This window comes from Triturus cristatus, chromosome 2_2 (assembly GCF_964204655.1).
Source record: "Triturus cristatus chromosome 2_2, aTriCri1.1, whole genome shotgun sequence".
Taxonomy (NCBI): domain Eukaryota; kingdom Metazoa; phylum Chordata; class Amphibia; order Caudata; family Salamandridae; genus Triturus; species Triturus cristatus.
This window is the reverse complement of record NC_140582.1, coordinates 256229634-256252855: the sequence shown is the minus strand read 5'-3', so window position 1 is coordinate 256252855 and position 23222 is coordinate 256229634. Positions and strand designations below refer to the sequence as shown.

General features: G+C 43.1%; 1 long non-coding RNA gene across 1 annotated transcript in view; it reads right to left on the bottom strand.

Annotated features, from left to right (window-relative positions):
• Positions 1–10083: 10083 nt before the first annotated feature.
• The window catches only part of LOC146862104 (uncharacterized), a 41998-nt gene continuing 28859 nt past the window's right edge, over positions 10084–23222 (bottom strand). The window contains exon 3 of the long non-coding RNA XR_014978380.1: positions 10084–10176. This is a non-coding gene — a long non-coding RNA (uncharacterized LOC146862104). The remainder of the gene's footprint in view (positions 10177–23222) is intronic.

Below are 23222 nucleotides of genomic sequence, written 5' to 3'. Positions count from 1 at the left end.
TTAGTAACTCTTTGCGCATGCGTGAGAGTTTCCCTCTCACATGGGTTAGTCACAGAGATATTTTGTGCGGTTCTGGTTCACACTTGCGCACAACAATTTTCAGTTTCAAGCGGGATTTCTGTTACGTAGCAATTATTCTTTGTTATTTAAGCATGAATAAAGCTCTTTTCCCCGTATGTAAATGTCATGTGTATGTTAGTTCTCTTTTATCTACTATTTCTTATTATTAGTATCTTTTAATGAGAGGTTGATCCAAGCAAGTATCTTTTCCTCGAATCCTTGCTCCATCAATCTCCCATCTGATGGCATTTTTAGGGCCATCATAAAATACCCATCATTACCAATTGCCAACTTTATCATTTAATCTTAGTACCTACGTTGTTTTCTACACATTCTTTATTTTTCTCTTTTATGTTAATTTCTTTCATCTTACCATATAAATTGTCTTTCATTTCCTCTAACTCTATTTCTTCCCTTTTACTCTTTCTTCCCATCCTTCAATTCTTTATTTCAATCATTGACCTAGTTCTCATTTTTTCCTTGCAACATTTATAAGTCATTACTATCATTAATATCACTAATGCTATTGAAATCACAGGTATTAATATTTTTCCTAAAAAACTACTTCCAAAAGTGGAAAACCAGTTACTTATTTTAAAAAGACTTTTACCAAATTTTTCCCATACACCGTCAACCTCCAGTTGGGTCAAATCTTTATGAATTTTCTGTAATATTCTTGATATATCCCTCAATATATTTATGTACTGCAGTGTTGAACTTTCAACATGCCACAGACTCCACCCTCTTTTGCCAAAAGAATATCAAGGTCAAGTCTATTTTGCAGAACCATAGATCTGATTGCAACCATTTCAGTATTAATCATTAAGAATCCTCCTGCAGTATCTGTTGAGAAAAAGTCAACTACAGTGGACAGTAAACGAATCTTATGTGAATTTAATGTGACTCCAAATGACAGTATCAATGCACCAAATATATCACCTACTATTTCTGAAAACTTGCTCTTCAATTTCTTGTTAGTCTTTTACTTATGTCACTTATTTCATTGTTCTCAGTAATGTGATACACCTTCGGAAATATAATGGCAATGTAACAACTGCCATACCATCATGCAGGTAACCTATAATAGGCATTTTTACCGCACACATTATAAATTCCTTGGAATACAGGATCAGTTCCCCCTTTTAGTCCCCATCCCCCCATTATTAGGAAAGTATGTTCACATTCGCTGGTACCAATGAAAATACTATTATATTCAGTTTTTAATCTATGTAGACAGAATTTCCCCAATTTTGACAAGTCCAGGGACATTGCAGCATGAGTCTTGCCTTTCTTATAATCCCCTTCTAATACAGCCCATGGAGGTATATGGGACTTTTGATCAACCACTTTCTTTTGGAAATCTTGCCTTCTTTCTTCTACTAAATTAAAAAAATCTTTTTCTTCATCACGCAAAAGGCATATTAAATTATTTCTATGCTCCTGTGTTATGTCTATGGGATTTGTTGTCAGAACAAATTCTCCCATGAACTCTGCATTTTTAGCACTAAGTACTGGATTCATATTTCTTCTAATAGGAATCTCTGAAAATACGAAATCCATGTTTCTATAATAATATTGCAACCTACCAGTAACATAAAATAAACTAGTCACCACACTACAAGACACACCATAAGTTTAATGGAAGATGATGATATGTTACAACTTCTGAGACTGAAGTAGGTAGTTTCATGCAAACATAACAGTCACTCACATCCATTGTATCCACATAATGATAGAGGAGTTTAGTGAATACATTTAATGACGAATGACTATTTGATTTATCATCATAATACAGGCTTTTATCCACTTGTTTTAATTCTGTAGTAGTAGTCTCTTAGTAACCACACTCACTTTCTCACTGGTATTAGTGTTATTCTGATTATTAGTTACCATTAGGACAGGTATCACAAGTGTTAAACATAACTACATCGGGCCCGATTCACAGAAGTAATCTGAGGCAAAATCCTAAACTTACTACTTTTGGTATTCACAGAAGGCATTTAGTAGTAGTAAAGTTAGGATTTTGTCTTAAGTCTGTCTTAATTCTGTCTTAAATCTGTCTTAAGTCTGTCTTAAGTTTGTCTTAAGTCTGTCCTAAGTTTGTCTTAATTCTGTCTTAAGTCTGTTTTAAGTCTGTTTTAAGTCTGTCTTGAGTCAAAAAAGACAAAATCCTAACTTTACTACTACTAAATGCCTTCTGTGAATACCAAAAGTAGTAAGTTTAGGATTTTGTCCCAGATTAGTTCTGTGAATCGGCCCCATCAATATTAGCATTGTAATACTACATAGACAAAATTTAGCACATCATCGTTTTAAGTTACAATTTGGATGGTCAGTCACTTTTACTTATGCCATTTTAGTATCTAAATTTTATTTTAAAATGTAAATTTCTAAAAATAAAAAATAAATTGTAAAAAGTAAAAACTTTGTGTGACACCACACTTCAAAGGCTTTCAGCTTTTGGTCAGTTTTTCTTCTATCTTGATCTTTTCTTCTTTTGATAATTTCTCAATGGATCCACCCTCTGTACAAAAGTCTTTTCTTTAAGGTGGTCTCAAATCCCTCTCATCAGATCTTTCAACAATGTTATTTTCTGGTTCACCGTTTAGATCAAGATTTTCAAAATCTTCCAATATAATGTAGGTACACTCTGGAGCCTTATATTTTCTATTTGGTACTCTTGCTCTTTTTGACAATCTTAATGATCTTCTTCTTGATTGTTCTTGCTCAACCAGACTTGACACCTCATCTACTTGCTCTAGTTCTTTCCCTGTTTTTCTTTTTAGAAAGTATCTCAGTCTTTTCACTCTGCTTGGCCAGTGATCTCCCTTTCTACCTTTTTTTGTCTGTACTGCCTTCTCCGTCTTCACCTATTGCAAGTGTCCTTTTATTTTCTCTTTCCTTTGGCGTGTCCTGAATTTTCTGCTTCTTCTCCTTCTGTTGTTTGATTTTGCTCTGAGCCTTCTTTTTCTTCTTCTGAATGAGCTTAATCTGGTTTTTCAAAAGAGGATTCTTCTATTCTCTGTTCACTTTGTTCTGGTCTTTCAAGCTCTAACTCTTTCTCATTCTCTACAGCAGTCTCGTCAGTCCCAGTAACTGGTGCCTACTCTACTTGACTTGTACTCGGTTGTTCTTCATCAATGCGATCTTCAGAGTCTGTCTCTCTGATTTCTTTGATTTCACAACTCTCAGCTTGTGATTCTTTTCTTTGTTCTACCAGTTGCTTCTCTTGTTGTTCAGGTGGACTTGGGACTCTTTGAGTATGACTAGCGTGGATCCAATTCAGAAATCCAGCACACGTCACTGCTGTTGTTGTGACCTATATGACTTGATGAGGTCCATTCCATCTGGGTTCCAAGCAGAACTTCCTTGTATGCTTCTTTATCATGACCCAGTCTCCAGGACACAAATCATGAGCTTGATTTGGCTGTACTGTATTTGGATCTTTTCCGACCTGGTGAGACAATGAATGTACCAGATCAGCTAGCCCTTTGCAATAGTCCAACACTATCAGTTATATTCATCAATTTGTTTCCAGGTATAAATGCTTGTCTCATTGCTCTTCCCATAAGGATTTCATGCAGACTTAATCCTGTTCTTCGGTCAGGAATGCTTCTAAGGCTCATCAATACAATAGGCAAAGCATCAGGCCATTTCAGTGAAGTGGATGCACACACTTTTCCTAACCTGGATTTTATTGTGCCATTGAGCTGCTCAACCACTCCAGAGGCTTCTGGCCGGTAAGTACACTGTAATTTCTGCTCAATTTTGAAAGCTGCACAAATTAGTTTAATTATCTCATTATTAAAATGAGGTCATCTATCTGATTCCAAAGTGACTGGAAATCCAAATCTAGGGATAAGCTCTCTTATCAGTAGTTTAGCAACTCTGAGGCTGTTGTTCCTTCTTGTGGCTTCTACCCATCGAGAAAATAGACAAACAATGACAAGTACATACTTCAAACCGTTGCTCCGTGGCAACTCAATGAAGTCTAGTTGCAATCTTGTGAATGGTCCTTCCACTTTTCCAATTTTTTCCCGACTGACTACTGTTTTCCTACCTGGGTTTTGCAGTTGGCAGGTCAAACATCTTTGGCAGAGACTTTCTGCAACTACCCTGAACTTGGGATTAAACCAGATCTGTCTGAAATGTCTAATCATGGTATCCCTCTCTACTTGTGCAAATCCATGATATACCCTAGCCATTTGCGACAACAATCTATCTGGCATAATTAGTCTACCACCTGGACACACCCACAATTCATTGTCAGTCCTTCTTGTGCAACCTGTTTTGATCCAGTGTTCTTTTTCTTTCATGTCTGCCTCATTCTGTAATTGCCTAACTTCATCCCATGTTTCAAAAGCAGAGAAAACATTTGTTGGCAATTGGTAACTTCCTTTTTCATCCCGCTGTTCAAAGACATTGTATTTCTTGCACAAAATTGTGCCACTTGGTCTGCGTACCGATTTCCCAGTGTCACATAATTATTTCCTGACGTATGTAGAGCACAATTGACTACTGCATTTCTGTGGCAATTGTAATGCTTCCAACAGTTCTTTAACATCTTTACCTTTTCTTATGGGAGATCCTGAAGAAGTCAGAAATCCTCTCTGCAACCACAATTGGCCGGAGTCATGCACAACTCCAAAACCATATTGACTGTCCGTAAATATGGTTACTCTCAAATTTTTCCCAATTTTACAAGCCTTCTTTAATGCAAACAATTCAGCTATTTGTGCAGACTTGACGCCTCTTAAACAGGAAGCTTCTATGATACCTGATACAGTACATACAGCATAACCAGACATCAATTCTCCATTCTCCCTTCTCAAACAAGACCCATCAACCAACAGTACAAAATCTGACTCTTCCAGTTGAACGTCAAGGAGATCAAGTCTTGGCTTTATACACATTTCTGTCACATCCAAGCAATCATGATCAACTTCCTCTTTCACTTCCTCACAATAGGAATCGGGCAACAATGTTGCTGGATTCATCATGGTGCATCTTGTCACACTTACATTTTCAGCACCCAAGATCACTTTCATACTTAGTCAGCCGATTAGGGGTCAAATGTTGAGTACGAGATCTTGTTAAAAGGATCTCGACTGAGTGTGGCACATGCACTTTTACAGGATGTCCCATCACAATCGATTCACTCTGTTCCAGACTCACACAAGTAGCGGCTACTTCTTTTAGGCAGCCAGGTAATGCTGCAGCCAATGGATCTAGAGTAGCAGAAAAGTATGCTACTGGACGTCGAGACAATCCATGCCTCTGGGTTAACACCGAAAGTGCGCACCCATCTCTTTCACAACAAAGCAAATTCTTATGTATAGTCTGGCATTCCTAAGGCTGGTGTTCGACACAAAAAACTTTTCAGTTTTATGAATGCTTCTTCACTTTCATCATCCCATTCAATCGGATCCGTCATGTCTTTTCGTGACAACCTTATTAAAGGTTTTGCAAGCAGTGGAAATCCACCTATCCATTGACGACAGTATCAAACCACTCCCAAAAACATTCGCAATTCATTTTTAGTTTTAGGCATGCTCATTTGTCGAATCACTTTTATTCTTTCCGGTGTCACCTTTCTGACTCCTCTCTCTATCTTATGTCCAAGATATTGAACTTCTTGTTTACAAAACTGTAATTTCTCTAGGGACACCTTGTGTCCTCCTTCTGCCAAATGGTTCAGTAAAGCTATTGTGTGTGTGACACAAGCTTCTTTTGTCTTTGATGCCGCCAATAGGTCTTCAATGTACTGAACTAAGACTGAGTTTCCTGGCATAACCAAGGGTTCTAAACTTTTTTTCAAAATCTGATTGAATATTGACGGACTTTCCGTGTACCCTTGAGGATCTCAGCACCATGCCAAAACACGGTCTCCGAACCGGAAAGCAAAAAGATATTGGCTATCTAGATGCAGTGGGATCGAAAAGAATGCTTGGCACAAATCAATCACAGTATACCAATGGGCATCCCATGGTATCTGATAAAGAATCACTGCAGGATGTGGTACTTCAGGACAACAGGGTACTACTATATTGTTGATTTTCCTCAAATCTTGCACAATTCTATATTATCCACTGGGCATTTTTAAGTCCCTTGATCGGCGAATTACAAGGACAGCTCAATATTTCTTTTAAAATTCCCTGTTCAATCATTTTGTCAATTACTGGGGCAACTCCTGATTTTACTTCAGGGCTCATTCTGTATTGTGGTGTATTTGGGTATATTGCATCTTCCTTCACCATAATTTTGACGGGGTCTACTTTTGCCATTAGACCAATTTCTTTTCCTGTAAAATCCCACACATCTGACCTCACTGTATTTCTTAATTCGTCAGGTAAATCACTTTCAGTAAGAAGTGAAAACATCTCATCCACTTCTGTTCCCTGTTTAGCTAGCATCATTTTGAAAGATACATCTTCATCGGGTGTTTGGAAAGCCACACCATCAGGCGTACAAAAGATGGTGCAGTTCATTTTGCACAACAAGTCCCTACCTAATAGGTTTACTGGACTCGAGTCACATACCACAAATCGATGCATGTCTCTGAAAATTCCAATATTCACTTCTATTGGTTTTGTAATTGGGGTCCTAATCTGCTTATTTGAGACTCCTACAACTTGGATGGTTTCTCCTGTGAGGGGTAGGTTTGTGATTTCTGCTGTTCTTACAGTAGAACAGGTAGCGCCAGTATCCACTAAGAAAGTGATGTTGTTTTCTTCGTCTTTTCCATCAACAAATGGACCTGACTGATCTACCGCCAAAGATGCGCCAAGCACGCACTCCTCCTTTCCCCTCAGGCACCGTCATTGTAACATCCCCAATTCACTCGCATCACTCTGCATCCAATATTGTTGAACAGTCTGTGTATTCTTACCACTTTCTCCACGGAATCCGGTGTTCACACTGTATCTCTACACCTGAGCATTCACATTGTTGTGTGAAGGGGCTTTCTAAGTCTTTTTCAGTAAATTCTGATCTATAGGGTTTTTGTCGTACTTTTCTATATCTATTCCATATTCTAAATCGATTTCCGCTATTTTCTCATGTAAACTCTTTGTCCTCCAGGCTACACTTTTGCACAGAAACAACAACTCTTCATCTTCGTATGAACCTAGTCAAGACTTATTGTACCAATGATCATTTCTTCTAAAGCCATCCTTAACTTGCTTACATCTAAGGTTTTTGGTTGGGGTTTCTTCTTTTCTAATCGTTTCACCCATTCCTCCAGATCTTCAGGAGAAATTCCAGCAGAACCTCCTGTCACTGGAGTGACAGTCGATACCTTTCTTCTTGCATCTATGGGTGAAATTCTCTTTGGGGTTTCAGTCACTGTCTCGATATTTGGGAGATCCAATAATGAAACATTCGACTCACACTCACTAATTTGATCGTCTACCATGACTATCTCCTTTCTAGCACTATTCTGCGAGACTACCACATTTTGCGATTTTGATGTACCTCGTTTATCACCATACAATGGAATAACAGGACCAATAGTTACTGGTACTGTCATTGCTTTTGCATTTAAGCCTAACTGATTTATTTTCTGAATTATCTCTTCTTTAGTTTTGTTCAATGCGTCCCTTTCCTCTTCTTGTGATGCTCGAATGACTGTTGGATCATATAGAACTTGTGGAACCAATGGAGTTCCCATCATGGGAGCACTTGGAGTTGTATCTCTAGCACTTTCCTGATAAGGCGGAGGTCTTTTTACTAATATATCCTCCAACAATTCATCATCAGATTCATCACACCCTATCCCTGCCATACCTAGGTGTTTAATTTTCTCCTTACATTTGCTCCTTTTTTGATCATCAGCCATCAATACTGGATACAAACCTTCTGTCACCACAGCCATTCTCCATCTTTTCATTTTATCTCTTCGCTTGTCAAATGGGTATCTTGGTAAAAATCCTCTATTAATTCTCATGCCTCCTCTTTATTTCTCATGCTCAAATGCCTCAACTTCCCATTCTTCCAAAGCCTCATACTGTGTTAGCCTAGGATTCGGTTCTAACAAATTCATCCTATTTCTTAAATTCTGAAGAATTCTTACATTAAATGTACCATGTTCAGGGAAAGCTAAAACACCATCATCTTTTGTATACTCCACCCAATTCTCCAACCATACACACGTATGATATCCACTTTCCGTCATCATATAGGTAGCAGACGTATTAGAAGGTGGCACAAGAATTCCCTCCCTAGTTACTATGCGCTTGTCCTTTCTAAAGAAATTCTTAATCTAATTAATCAACTTCATTTTCTTGTTCCTTCATCAAATTCACTTGACAAAATCCAAACATTCTTCCGTATTCTCACTAAACCTATTAGCCAACTCTCGTCCAATTCCTACGCAGCTCACACCAACAATCCAATCAGAGCTCACTACGTATTCCCTTCTTTACCCAATACCAGCACACTACCTGTCTACTGACCAATCCGCACCTACAACACACCTACTTGTCTGACCAATGCCAGCGCAGCTCTTGTAACATTTGTATTACTACTTCTACTGACCCTCCCTTTACAATCTGCAGTTTTCTCACGCCCACTGCTTCGACCAATATTAGCGCGGCTCTCTGTGATGTCAGTATGGCTCCTCCTACTGACTCTCCCTTCACAAGGTAATACAACAGTATCTTTTCTAGTTTTGTTAAAAAAATTCATGTTAGGAATGACGTAAAACAGCTTTACTCTTTCTGCTCCGCTAAACCAAAGATAGTTTCTTCACTCGCTACAAAAAGAAAAATTCCTTCCTGTTACTATGTGTAAAAACCACTGTCTACCCTTCACTTAAGCTTGGGGAGGGCCTGCTACTGCTCTAGGGATACTCCTCCTTTGGGTAAGGCCAAGGTTTCACAGGCGGGCCCTCTGCTATCATTCACACTCTACTGTTATATGATATAGTCCCTACTATAATACTGCCAGCCCTGCATAGCTTCTCAGTTATGACAACAGACGAGTAACATTCTGCAGTGTGATTTCCATTTACCACACTCTTCTAAATTCCATTCCCAGGATTCCTACGTATCTTTGTACCTGTGCTTCCAGACAACATAGAACAGGACACTAACTCTTTGTGTTTAACATATAGTCAATTAGTCAAACAATAATCAATAATCATTGATCAGTAATCACCAAACTAATTGATAATAACCATCCTCTGCTTCCAGAAAAACTATTTCATTCATTCAAAATGAACACTCATTTGTACAGATTCACAGTGCAAACTCCATCAACTTTCATGGGATAGAAAAATTCATTTATCAAATTACATTCAAAATTTTGACTTATTTAACAATTTAATGCATTAGAAGTGATAGGTCAAGAGACAAAAGGCATTATAAATCATACATTTGCAAAAGGTATGCAAATTTTATGACAGAATAATATTTACCAAATGGTGAAACAGGAAACCCAACCCCTGGCCATACGAGAAGGTGAAATCCATCTGATTAAGGGTCAGGAGACAAAGACTATAGGACAGGTACAGGATAGGATGATACTTACTACACTTCTCTAGAACCCCGTCACAGCGGAGCGCATCCCTATGTTACACTCTCTCCCTCCTCGATATTCTTCCACTAAATCTTCACTCTAATCAAGCTTTTTCTCAGTCTGTTCTCTTCCTTCTGGCAGCAGCTCTCGCCCACCCCTCACTCAGCATCAACGTTCACCCTAGACTTAACTTACATCACTCTAGTTATAGTCTTTATTTCTGCATGTCCCACCCTCAAAAGTTGCAAGTCCCAGTGGATCATGGATTATGATTGGGCAGGAGCAGGGGACTTATCATCACCTCATGCTGTCATTCTCGATTTCTTAATTAACTTTTTGTCTAACAAACCCTTCCTATTTAATTTGTTCATTTTTCGTTGCCATTTCCTTTCACACACATTCAAGAAACAGATTAGATAAAAATGGATATGTAGTTTCTACAGTTGAAGAGCATTCCCAGTCATCTGTCCTTGGCTCTTGGCAGCCTGTCAATGGTCCAGTCAGCGGGTCACTTCAAAACTTCAGTGCGCAGACTCAGCTTGTGATACTTTTCAATCTCCATCTTTTGCCTTAGCTTAGCACATCAGGTCCAAACGCACACTATTAATAAAGGAATCATAAACAGATGTTATTTTCTCAAATATGTTATTATCACTGTTCACCACCCACTTCTACTCTATCCCATGTTATTTTTTTCTTTGTTCAGCAAAAGCATTAGCAGTGACAGCTTTCTTTAAATTCTGGCAAGCATATGCCAGGCACGCGGTGCCTTGAGACCTACAGTTAGTAACTCTTTGAGCATGCGTGAGAGTTTCTCTCTCACATGGGTTAGTCACATGAATATTTGCGCGGTTCTGGTTTGCACATGCGCACAACAATTTTTGGTTTCAAGCGGGATTTCTGTTACGTAGCAATTATTCTTTGTTATTTAAGCATGCATAAAGCTCTTTTCCCTGTATGTAAATGTCGTGTTTATGTTAGTTCTCTTTTATCTACTATTTCTTATCATTAGTATCTGTTAATCAGAGGTTGATCCAAGCAAGTTTCTTTTCCTCGAATCCTTGCTCCATCACTCTCACATCACTCCAGGTCAACGAACTGTGAGTAAGAAGCCCCAAGTCACCCAAAAACACATGAAGGCTCCAGTACTACCTTCGCCCTCAGGCCTAGGGAAACACCAAAAACATGGTTCAGATGCCTCACCCTCCTGCCCGCTTATGAAACCAAAAGACAAAGCCTCCAGCTTGGGGTTGAGCCGTCCCCACGGTACCGAAACTCCATCTCCAGCACGAAAACCATATCCAAGAATGGATCCAATGCTTCGATACGGGCACCGAAGTCATCTTCGGCACCGAAAGACTCCGACACGAAATCTCATAAACCAAAAATTTTGGAACCGGCAATAACTAAGCCCAAATCTTCGGAGCCGAAACCCAAAGATAAGCCTTCGGATTCAAAACCTAAAGACAAACCTTCGGAACCGAAAGTTACAAAAGACAAGCCTTTACACAAACCTTTGGAGCATAAACAACATGCACCAAAGGATTCAGAACCGAAAAAACAGACTACCCATAAAATACCCTCTGAAACACCCAAAGAGAAGGAATTACCACCTAAAGAACTTCCTTTACAAGAACCAATGGATCCCAAGCAAAAGAAATTGCATATTGATCCAACAACTGGACATCTTGTAGCAACCCTTCCTAAGAAACAAAAGCAGGACATTTCAGAGGAACACCATATACCTCCCAAAAAGAGTAAGGACATGGGTACTAACTCCTCTCCCCTTACATATCTCTCTCTCCTCCACCTATTGATCCTAACTTACTAATTTATCCATATGACTCACCACCGCCTCCTTTCTACCCTGACCCACAAGGTGATAATGACACAGATGACGATACTGATGGGGATGGGGACAAGGACGGGAATGGGATGGGATGGGGATAATGAACATCACACCATACCACAAGACCCAGATCCATGGGTTGACTATGATAAAGACCCAGATAATAGTAATGATCCGTACCTATATCCCTCCAGACCATCACCACCTGATGATAATTTAGGATTCGCACAGCTTATCAATAGGGCTGCTCTAAATCATGGAGTGGAATTACACACTGACCCATTAGAGAAGGTTTTCCTCATGGAAACATTCGCTCCATCCCAAAAATCTACTAATTCATTGCCAATGTTAAAAGGCATGCTAAAGCCTACTAATGACGTATTCAAGGACCCAATTAGAGCACGAATACTTACCCCAAGAGTTGATAAAAAATATAAAGCTGCTCCTACGGACCCAGTTTATATTAGAGGCCAAGTCCCCTCACTCGCGGGCATTAGATACAATGCCTCCTGGACTCCCTTGTTGTATCTAAAGCCCACCAGCGAGACAATTCACAAGCCACAGGCGACACACCTGCTCCTGATTAGGAGTCAAAGCTTATAGACTCATCAGGCAAACGAATTGCGTCACAAGCCGCTAATAGTTGGCGAATTGCCAATGCGCAAGCCCTGCTAGCACGCTATGACAGAGTGCATTATGATGAACTAGAAAAGCTAATACAGCATTTACCAGATCAATACAAGGGTAAAGCTAACGACCTGATTCAAGAGGGTAAATTCATTACAAACATCTCTATAAAATGTGCACTTTATGCCGCTGACACAGCATTCCGTGGCATCAACATCAGCATCCTGCCACGCCGCCATGCTAGGCTTCAAATCTCCAAATTCAAACAAGAGGTACATTCAGCTATACTAAACCAACCCTTTGACCAACAACATCTTTTTGGACCAAATGTAGACTCTTCATTAGAAAAAATGAAGAAAGATACAGAAACTGTCAAATCTATGGGAGCCCTACTACTACCCTTTAACAGAGGCTCCTTTCGTCGCTCCAAAACAATGTAATCAGAGACTACCTTCTCAAATTACAAAAACCAAAATCAGCCCTCCTCCTCCCGGGGGTACTATCGAGGAGAATATAGAGGAAACAACAATAGGGAAAGAGGCAAAAATGATTCCACATGCACCTCCCCTGCAACCAAGCAGTGATTTCCCCCCGCTACCCCCAACCATTCCACTCCTGTCGGGTGATGCCTATCACAGTTTCTACCTGTCTGGAATTCCATTACAATAGACAACTGGGTAAAACAAATTATCCAGTATGGTTATTGCCTGGAACTCACTGGTACTCCACCAAACTTCCCTCCCAGAGAACGCTCAATGTCCTCAGAAAATCTCACTCTTCTCAAACAAGGGGTTCTCTCCCTATTACCGAAACATGCAATAGAACCAGTCCCTTTGCCTCATCAAGGCACAGGAGTGTATTCACTAACTTTCTAATACCAAAAAAGGATGGCTGTCTCAGACCAATACTAGACCTCAGGCCATTAAATCTATACAATCAGTCAGACTATTTCCATATGGTCAGCCTCCAACAGGTACTCCCACTACTCCAACAAGGCGACTTTCTATCCACTCTGGATTTAAAGGACACTTACTTTCACATTCCCATTCACCCCGCTCACAGGAAATATCTCAGGTTTGTGATAAGCGGACAACACTACCAATTCAAACTCCTCCCATTCGGAGTAACCACAGCACCCAGAGTCTTCACCAAGTGCCTCGCAGTAGTGGCGGCTCACTTACGAAGACAACATATTCATGTTTTCCCTTACCTGGATGACTCGCTCTTAAAAGCCAAGTCACACAGCAGCTGTGTTCAACACACATACAGTTGCTGCACGATTTGGGATTCACAGTCAACCTCTCCAAATCCCATCTCCAACCGTCCACAACACAACAATATCTAGGAGCTACAATAAACAATAAACACTTCAAAAGCTCTAGCATATCCTAACCCAATCAGAATAAGCAACATGCAAGCCCTCATATCAAAATTTTGTCCTCAACACTCATTACCAGCTCGAATATTCATGCAGGTAATCGGGATGGTGGCTTCTTGCATTTTCATAGTCCCTTACGCAAGAGTCCAGATGCGTCCCTTACAGGAGTGTTTGGCATGTCAGTGGAACCAGGCTCAAGGGCAACTAACAGATCTGGTGTTGGTGGACAGCCGCACACATCGTTCTCTGCAGTGGTGGAACACTCAAAACCTTTCCAAAGGGCGGCCGTTCCTCGACCCGGTTCCACAGATAGTGCTCACAACAGACGCAACGCTCACCGGCTGGGGAGCTTATCTTCAAAATCATACTAATCAGGGCCTATGGAACCCTCAACAAAAACAATTCCACATAAATTATCTGGAATTGCTAGCGATCTTCCTAGCATTGAAATCATTTTAACTCCACCTCTTAGGCAAAGCTGTCCTGATCCGTACAGACAACATGACAGCAATGTATTACATACAAAAACAGGGGGACACACCCTCTCTGCAGCTTTCACACCTAGCTCAAAGCATATGGAGATTGGCCATCCCACAAAACATATACCTCCTTGCAGAACACCTCCCAGGAGTACACAATTAGATTGCAGATCTGCTCAGTCGTCAAAAACAGCAGATCCATGAATGGGAACTTAATCCTCAAGTTCTGCTTCCATTCTTTAAAATGTGGGGCTACCCAGGAATAGACCTGTTCGCCACACACCAAACGCAAAATGCCCAAGCTTCGCATCCACGTATCTACACCCGTTGTCCAAAGGCAATGCGCTATGGATGAACTGGTCAGACAAATTTGCTTACAATTTTCTGCCTCTCCCACTCATTCCGCTAGTGGTTTGGAAGCTCAAACAGCATTCCCTCACAATGGTCCTGGTTGCACCAACATGGGCCTGACAACCATGGTTCACAACCCTCTTGGAACTATCAGTAGTTCCCCATCAAAAGCTACGTCTCTCACCCAAATTTCTCACTCAGAACCATGGAGAGATAAGGCATCCAGATCCCAGTCAACTCAATCTTGCGATCTGGCTCCTGAAATCTTAGAGTTTGGCTACCTCAATCTCCCGCCAGACTGCATGAACATCATTAAACAGGCTAGATGTCCTACCACTGGAGCTTGCTATACCGCTAAGTGGAAAAGATTTGTCATTTACTGTACAAATAACAAAATCAACGCACTAGATGCTTCTATTCAAAACATCATCTGTTACCTCTTGCAACACTGTAAACTAGCATATACATCCATTCAACTACATCTTGCTACAATAGCAGCCTATCTCCAAAACAGACAACATTTGTCTTTGTTTAGAGTACCAGCTATCAAAGCATTTGTGGAAGGACTCAAAAGAATAATCCCACCTAGAGTTCCACCCTCACCTATATGGAACTTAAATGTGGTCCTTACCAGACTCATGGGTCCCCCATTTGAACCTCTGCATAAATGCGAATGACAATTTCTCACCTGGAAAGTAGCTTTCCTGGTGGCAATCACCTCTCTCAGAAGAGTCAGTGAACTCCAGGCATTAACCATACAAGAACCATTTTTGCAAATTCATTATAACCACGTTGTTCTTAGCACTAACCCAACATTTCTACCTAAAGCAGTGTCTCCTTTCCACCTTAACCAGTCTGTAGAACTCCCATTTGTTTCCCTCTACCAGACTCAGTACCAGAATGAGCTCTTCACACGCTAGACCTAAAAAGAGCAATACTTTACTACATTGAAAGAACAAAATCCTTTGTAGCTTTTCCCCCACCTCATAAAGGCAATCCTATCTCAAAAACAGGGATTGCAAGGTGGATTGTAAATGCATCAAAACATGCTATGCTAAAGCTAAACGCACATTAACCGTTCCCCCTAGAGCTCAATCCACACGTAAACTCGGGGCGTCTATGGCATTCTTAGGGAAAATTCCCCTAGATGACATCTGCAAAGCAGCAACTTGGTCTACACCACACACGTTCACAAAGCACCATTGTGTAGACGTGCAAGCAAAGCACCAAGCTAACGTTGGCCAGGCTGTATTAAGAACACTTTTTCAAACCACTGCAACAGATACAGATAGCCACCGCTAAGGAGGTAACTGCTGTATAGTCTATGCACAAGTATACAATCTACAGCTCATATGCCTCGAACGGTAAATGCTACTTACCAGTATGCATCTGTTCTTGGCATGTAGAGCTATAGATTCGTATACGTCCACCCGCCCCCCCGGATATCTCTATCTGTTCCAGTACTATCTTACTTCGACACATTACACATATATGTTATGTTATGTTATGTTAGGGGCATTTGTATTGCGCACAGCTGCCCCAGCTAAGGGGCGTCCTGGCGCATGACAAGGTAATCATAGCCACACCTAACAAACAGCAGAGGGAAAAAACGGGGAACACTGAAGGAAAAGTTAAAATAATGCGGTTTTTAAAGCTCTACGAAATGCCAGAAGGTCGTCCATCAGGCGAATCTCCAACGGGAGAGAATTCCACAGTACTGCTGCTTTCACCCGAAAGGACCGACCTCCCATACGACAAAGCTTAAACCTCGGGACCACCACGAGTGCTTGGCCCACTGATCTCAGAGAGCGAGTTGGTACATAAAACGACAAGAGATTTTGAAGAATCCGGGGGGCTGAGCCCTTCAGGATCTTAAAAACCAGGCATAAAACTTTGAAATTAATTCTAGTTTTCACCGGCAGCCAATGCAAGGAACGGAGAGTCCTGGCGACAGAGCAAGACCTGGGCAAGCAAACTATGGCTCTGGCTGCTGCGTTCTGAACGTGTTGGAGGCGGCTGATTTCCGCCTGATTAGCACCTATCAGGAGGGAGCTGGCATAGTCCAAGCGTGAGATTACAGTCGCCTGAACCACCAGCTGCCTCGTTGGAGGGTCAAAAAACTTCAGGACGGATCTCAAGCCGCGAAGAACCCCATAACAGCAGGCCGCAGTTTTCTTAGAGTGCCCCACGAAACTGAGGGCAGGCTCCAGCCATACTCCCAAATTTCTCAACTCCGCAACCGGGGTTGGGACCGGCCCAAGCTCCGGTGGCCACCAACTGTCTCCCCACAGTTCCCGCCCCTTCCCAACGACCATAACCTCAGTCTTTTTAGCGTTGAGCTGGAGACAGTTTACATTCATCCAACTCGCCACCGCCCTCAGTCCACTCTGGAACCTGAGGGCATCACATATACATCCTTTGCTATTTCTTACTAACTCCATCACAACCTTCCATGGCAAAACAATCTGAAGATGGAGTCGATGCCCATGCGCACTATCATCCTAAGGAGGAGTCACCTACCTCATGACTACAAAGACTTCTTCCAGGACAAAAACAAAGTGCAAGCATCCGAACCCAAAACCAGATGGCGATCTATGCACAAGTAAACAAATCTACAGCTCTACATGCCAAGAACAGATGCATACTGGTAAGTAGCAATTTCCTTCTTGAACTTTGTAAAGCTAGGCTTAGGCTCAGGCAAGAGCAATTGGCCCTTGACAAAGAGTCCCTAGCAGTCCAGAGAGCTAAAAAAAAGTTGGGACTAGAGTCTCATGGTGGCAGCAACAGTGTCCCTAGAGTTAAAGAACATTCTTTTGACGATAGGAACCTGAGCAAGATTGTCCCTCCCTACCATGTTGGGGATGACATCCATAAATGGATAGCTGCTTTAGAGAGGGCCTATAAAGTTCAGAGGGTCCCTCAGGAGCAGTGGGCAACTTGTGGCTCTCCTTTGCTGAGAAAGGTAGAAATAAGCTCCTCACTGTTATAGAAGAGGATGCTGACAATTATTCAGTCCTGAAGAGTGCTCTCATTGATGGGTTTGGCTTAACCACTGAACAGTATAGAATTAAGTTCAGAGACACCCAGAAGGCACAGAATCAGGACTGGGTAGACTTTGTCGATAGCGCCATTAAGGCTCTAGAAGGCTGGTTGCTTGGCAGCAAAGTGAATAATCTCAAGGATTGTACAATTTAATTATGATGGAGCAGATCCTTAATAATTGCCAAAATCAGTTGTTGTGTCAATACCTGGTTGACTCAGATCTGACTTCTCCCCAAGAATTAGGAAAGAAGGCAGATAGGAGGGTCAGAACCATAGTGAAGCAGAGAAACCAGAACCATGGTGGTGACCAAAAGAAGGAAGATACTAACATTTCAGATAAGGGTGGGGACAAGGGTAAATATGACAAGTCTTTATCAGGGCCACAAAAACCTGCATCTGGGGGGGGAGTCACAATCCAACAAAGGAAAAGGCAAAAAGAAACCTTGGTGTTCCTCATGTAAAGAAAAGACCCATTGGACAAAAGATGCCAATTGTCCAAATGCCTAGGATTCAACTCCAAGCACCACTGCCTCTAAGGCAACTGCTCCCCCTAGTACAGTTTCAGGGAACAAGGGAATAGTATGGTTAACCTTGGGCACTGAGATGGGTTCTGGTTTAGCCAGAACTCCAGCTCAGGTTGTACTTGTCTGTGATGGTGGCATGGATATTGCCACCTTATTTGTCAGTCACAGTAACCTGAGCAAAAACAGACAGCAGCCTTTGATTAATGGTAAGGCCATGGCATTCAGGGACACAGAGGCAAGTGTCACTATGGTGACACAATATCTCGTGGACCCTGAAATGATCATTCTTGGTGAGATATACCAAGTGCCCAATGATAACAAGGTCAGGACTGATCATTCCTTGACAGTTGTTAATTTCCGCTGGGGAGGGGTAACTGGCCCAAAGAACGTTGCGGTTAGCTCAGACCTTCCAGTAGAATGCTTATTGGGCAATGATTTGGAAATTTCAGCTTGGGCTGAAGTGGAACTAAGCACTCATGCAGCAATGCTGGGCATCTCTGCAGATGTGTTTGCTGTGACCAGGTCACAGGCCAAACTGGTGTCTACTGTACAGGCCCTGGATTCTGAAAGAATGGACCAGGTACCTTCCAAAAGAAGGAGCAAGAGGGGTAAAGAAAGCTGTGTCTTCCCCCCACACTCAGAGAGAGGATCAGTCTCTTGAGGGAGATGATCCTAGTCCCTGTGAAGGAACTGTCTCAGATGAACTGGAACCTGATCAGGTTTAGCTCTTGGGGAAAGGGGGCCCTTCCAGGGCAGATCTGAGCCAGGAGAAGAAAACCTGCCCTTCTCTTGAACCCCTCAGACAGCAAGCTGCTGCTGAGGCTGCTGGTCCCACAGGATCTTTTGGGATGAGGGACTCCTTTACTCAGAGAGTAGAAACCCCAAGCCTGGTGCCACCACGAGGTTGGTCATACTTCTGATGTTTAGGGGCTTCCTACGCACCTTGGCACATGACATTCCCTTAGTAGGACACCTAGGCCAAAAAAAGACTTGGGACAGGCTTGTCCCACACTTTCACTGACCTCATATGTCAGAAGACACCAAGGAGGTTTGTTGCTCCTGTACCACCAGTCAAGCCAGTGGTAGGCCAGGTGGTACCACAAAGGCCCCCTTGTACCACTACCTGTGGTGGGGGTTCCCTTTGAGAGGGTTGGGATTGACATAATTGGTCCCATGAACCCTTCAACTGCATCTGGGCACATTTATATTCTAGTGGTGGTGGACCATGCCACTAGGTTTCCAGAGGCTATACCCCTTAGACCCACCATAGCTCCTGTGGTGGCCAGAGCCCTCCTTCGAATTGTTTCCAGAGTGGGTTTCCCTAAGGAGGTCTTACCCTACTGAGGTACAAACTTCATGTCTAGTTATATCACTCCAATGTGGAAGGAGTGTAGAGTGAATTACAAATTCACCACACCCTATCACCCACAATGCAATGGGTTGGTTGAATGGTTCACTAAAACCCTAAAGGGCATGATCATGGGCCTCCCAGAAAAGCTTAGGTGAAAATGGGATGTCCTGTTGCCCTGCCTTCTCTTTGCCTACAGAGAGGTCCCACCAGAGGGGGCTGGCTACAGACCTCTTGAACTTTTGTATGGGTATCCAGTTAGGGGTCCCTTGTGTTTAGTGAAGTAGGGATGGGAGTTACCCCCCAAGCAAGACATAGTGGACTATGTACTTGGTCTCTGCTCCAGGATGGCTGAGTACATGAAGAAGGCCAGCAACAACCTTGAGACAAGTCAAGAATTGGAAAAAGCTTGGCATGACCAAAAGGCTGTCCTGACTGTCTATCAGCCAGGATAGAAAGTATGGGTGTTGGAGCCTGTGGCCCCAGCAGCTCTCCAAGACAAGTGGAGTGGACCCCATTCTATTCTTGAGCAGAAGGGAGAGGTCACCTACTTGGTGGACCTTGGATCTCCCAGGAGTCCCTATAGGGTGCTCCATGTAAACAGGCTCAAACCCTATGTGGACAGGTCAGACATGGACTTTCTCATGGCTACTGATGAGGGACAGGAGGAAGAGAGTGACCCACTCCTTGATCTCCTCTCACAGAACCCTGATGATGGCTCAGTTGATGGTGTAGCCTTGGCAGGCAGCTTCACTGAGCAAAAGCAGATTGATTGCAGGAAGGTTCTCAATCAATACAGGCACATATTTTCTTTGACTCCTAGTCAGACCACTTGGTGTACCCATGAAGTGGACACAGGTGAGAGTCTACCTGTTAAAAATAGGATTTACAGGCAGCCTGACAATGTCAGAGATTGTGTCAGGACTGAGGTCTAAAAGATGCTGGAATTGGGAATAATTGAACCCTCAGATAGCCCTTGGGCTAGTCCAGTGGTCCTGGTACCCAAACCTCATACCCAGAGCGGTAAGAGTAAAATTAGATTTTGAGTGGACTACAGGGGGCTCAATTCAGTCACTAGAACTGATGCTTACCCTATTCCTAGGGCAGATGAGCTCATTGAAACTTTGGCCTCAGCCAAGTTCTTGAACACATTTACCTCACTGCTGGATATTGGCAAATCAGATTAGCTGAGGATGCCAAACCAAAAACAGCATTTTCAACCCTTAGTGGGCATTATCAATATATTGTAATGCCCTTTGGTTTGAAGAATGCACCTGCCACATTCCAAAGGTAGGTGAACAAAGCCCTTACAGGCCTGGAAGCCTATGGTGCTGCATATCTTGATTATCTAGCTGTCCTTAGTTCCACCTCGGAGGATCACCTGGTCCACCAAAAGATTGTTTTGGAGGCTCTGCAGAAAGCAGGTCTCACTATCAAGGCCACCAAGTTCCAGATAGGGCAGAGTAAGGTTGTGTACCTGGGCCACCTTGTGGGTGGAAGTCAGGTTCAACCATTGGAGAGCAAAATCCAGACCATCATGGACTGGGTTGCCCCCACTACCCAGACTCAGGTCAGAGCTTTCTTCTGCCTGGCTGGGTACTACAGAAGATTTGTAAAAGGACATGGGTCTATAGTGACTCCTTTGAATGACCTTACATCAAAAAGAATGCCCAAGAAAGTTCAGAGGACAGTTAGCTGTCAGAAGGCATTTTATGATCTCAAGCAGGCCATGTGCACTGCTCCCATTTTGCAAAGTACTGACTATTCCAAACAATTCATGGTCCATACATATGCATCTGAGTTAGGGGTAGGGGCTGTGTTGGCACAACTTAATGCAGAGGGCCAGAATCAACCAGTAGCTTTTATTAGCAGAAGGTTGACCCCCAGAGAGAAACGTTGGTCAGCCATTGAGAGGGAAGCCTTTGCTGTGGTTTACGCTCTGAAGAAGCTGAGGCCATACTTGTTTGGCATTCACTTTATTGTTCAGACAGACCATAAGCTGCTCTTATGGCTAAAACAGATGAAGGGTGAAAACCCCAAACTTTTGAGGTGGTCCATTTCTCTACAGGGGATGGACTATAAAGTTGAACATACACCTGGGAGTAACCATACCAATGCAGATGGACTCTCCAGATATTTCCACTTAGAAAATGAAGACTCGACTGGTCAAGGTTTGTTCTATCTAAAAGCGTCCGGGGGTTGTGTAGGAAAGTAGGATCTGCTTCTTATGGTTACCATCACTTTTTGCTTGATGCTATACTGTTTTTGACTAGTCTGACTGGGATCCTGCTAATCAGGACCCCAGTCTATCTACTTTCTCCCTAAAATTTTATGTCATGTACTTAGTTACACTCCAGATTGGATACTAGGGTACCCTTGTCAGTCCCTAGTAAATGTTACACATGTACCCTGGGCATAGGTACCCCAGAGGCTTCCCATGAGCTAAAGCATGTATTATGCCACCCATGAGAGGCCATGCAAAATGAAACTACAGGCCTGCCATTTCAGCCTGTGTAAGATGGTGCATGCACGACTTACTCTAGATATAGGTTTACTATATCTATAGGTCCCTACACTTCAAACCTAAAAGTCACCCCTATAGCAGGCCTTGACAATCCTGAAGGCAGGGTGCTGGGTTTTATGTGAGAGGGTGCCCCTGAACGAGCAGAGCACTCCTGCAGCCTTTGGAGACAATTCCTCCGGGGTTGTCGGTGATGCAGCCCGACATATAGGTAGAGGTGCATTATATGCTCGCGTAAAAAGCTATCTCGAAAACCGCTGCAGTAAACCATGTCGTGTTTGGTATCAAACACCTTGGAATCATACCTCCAAACCAGTAACCGGTGTGGTAGGTATGATTCCATCCTTCAGAAGCAAGCCTGGTCTTCCGGGTACCAGCCTTCTCGACCCGGATAGCACAAAATGGTTGCTGTCGACCAGAAGCACATTTCTGCCCTCCTGCTGCTGAGCCAAGCTCGAGCAGAGGAAGGCAGCACAATAGGCATTCTATTACAGGGAGGTGTGACCACTTCCCAGACAGGGTTTAGTGTATTTGGAGCTGGGTGGGGGCACTTCCAAAGTGCCTGAAAGTCTGCACGAGGGGCACATTTGGTGTCCATGTGCATAGTCCAGTTCAAACCAGTCCTGGGAGCCATTGGCTCCTGCTCTGGCATGAAACCGGACAAAGGACAGGAGAGTATCCTCCCCTCTGTCCAACCCTCTCCTGTGGGTACAAAAGGGCTTACCTGGCTGTAGGACCCCAGATTCGACGTGGACAACATTAGGATCAAGAAACCACTGACCTTCGACTGTCTGGACACTCTGGACTTCACTGGACTTCGACTGGGCCCGACTTCGTCTCCCTCTCCGTCCAAAGCATCATCTGTGCCTGTGCACCATACAGTCTCTGTGCAGGACCTGTGGAGCATCAATGACAACTGAAGTATCTCCCTTGGGGTCAAGGAGTCACTCCCCTGCATTTGCAGGCACCGTAATGCAACTGACCAGTCTGCTGATCCTGAGCTCATAGGGACTCTGAAGGCTCCAGCAACACAGGAGGTGGGTTCCTACATTCCTTGCAGTCGAGCTGCTCTCTCACCAAGTTTGAGGCCAGTATCCATCGTGGAGACCACATAACCCGAACCTCTGTGCACTGCGTACATTTGCAAGTGCATATGCTTGTTGGCTTTCCCCAACTAAGGGTATTGGGCTATCGATAGCCCCAACCTCTGCGCACATTTCGTACAAAGGACTTTGGCCTCCTCACACTCTGTGCCCTGCAAGCTGTGACTTTCTGAAACAGCTAGAGGTCCCCTTGCGACTCCTGTGCCTTTGACCTGTGGGTCCATTGGAGGGACAACACTGCTTTTCTTGGGCTCCCCTGGTTGCTCCAGGCCTGCCCCGACTCCCCTTGCTGTGGTGAGTCCCCTGGTCCTTGCTGGGCCAGACCGTAACCCTCTTTGACCTTCTTCGTGGGTTGCCGCTGCCAAGGCTTGTTGGTGCTCCCGCCAGACACCGACCCCTCAGCAACCGACATCCTTCGTGGGAC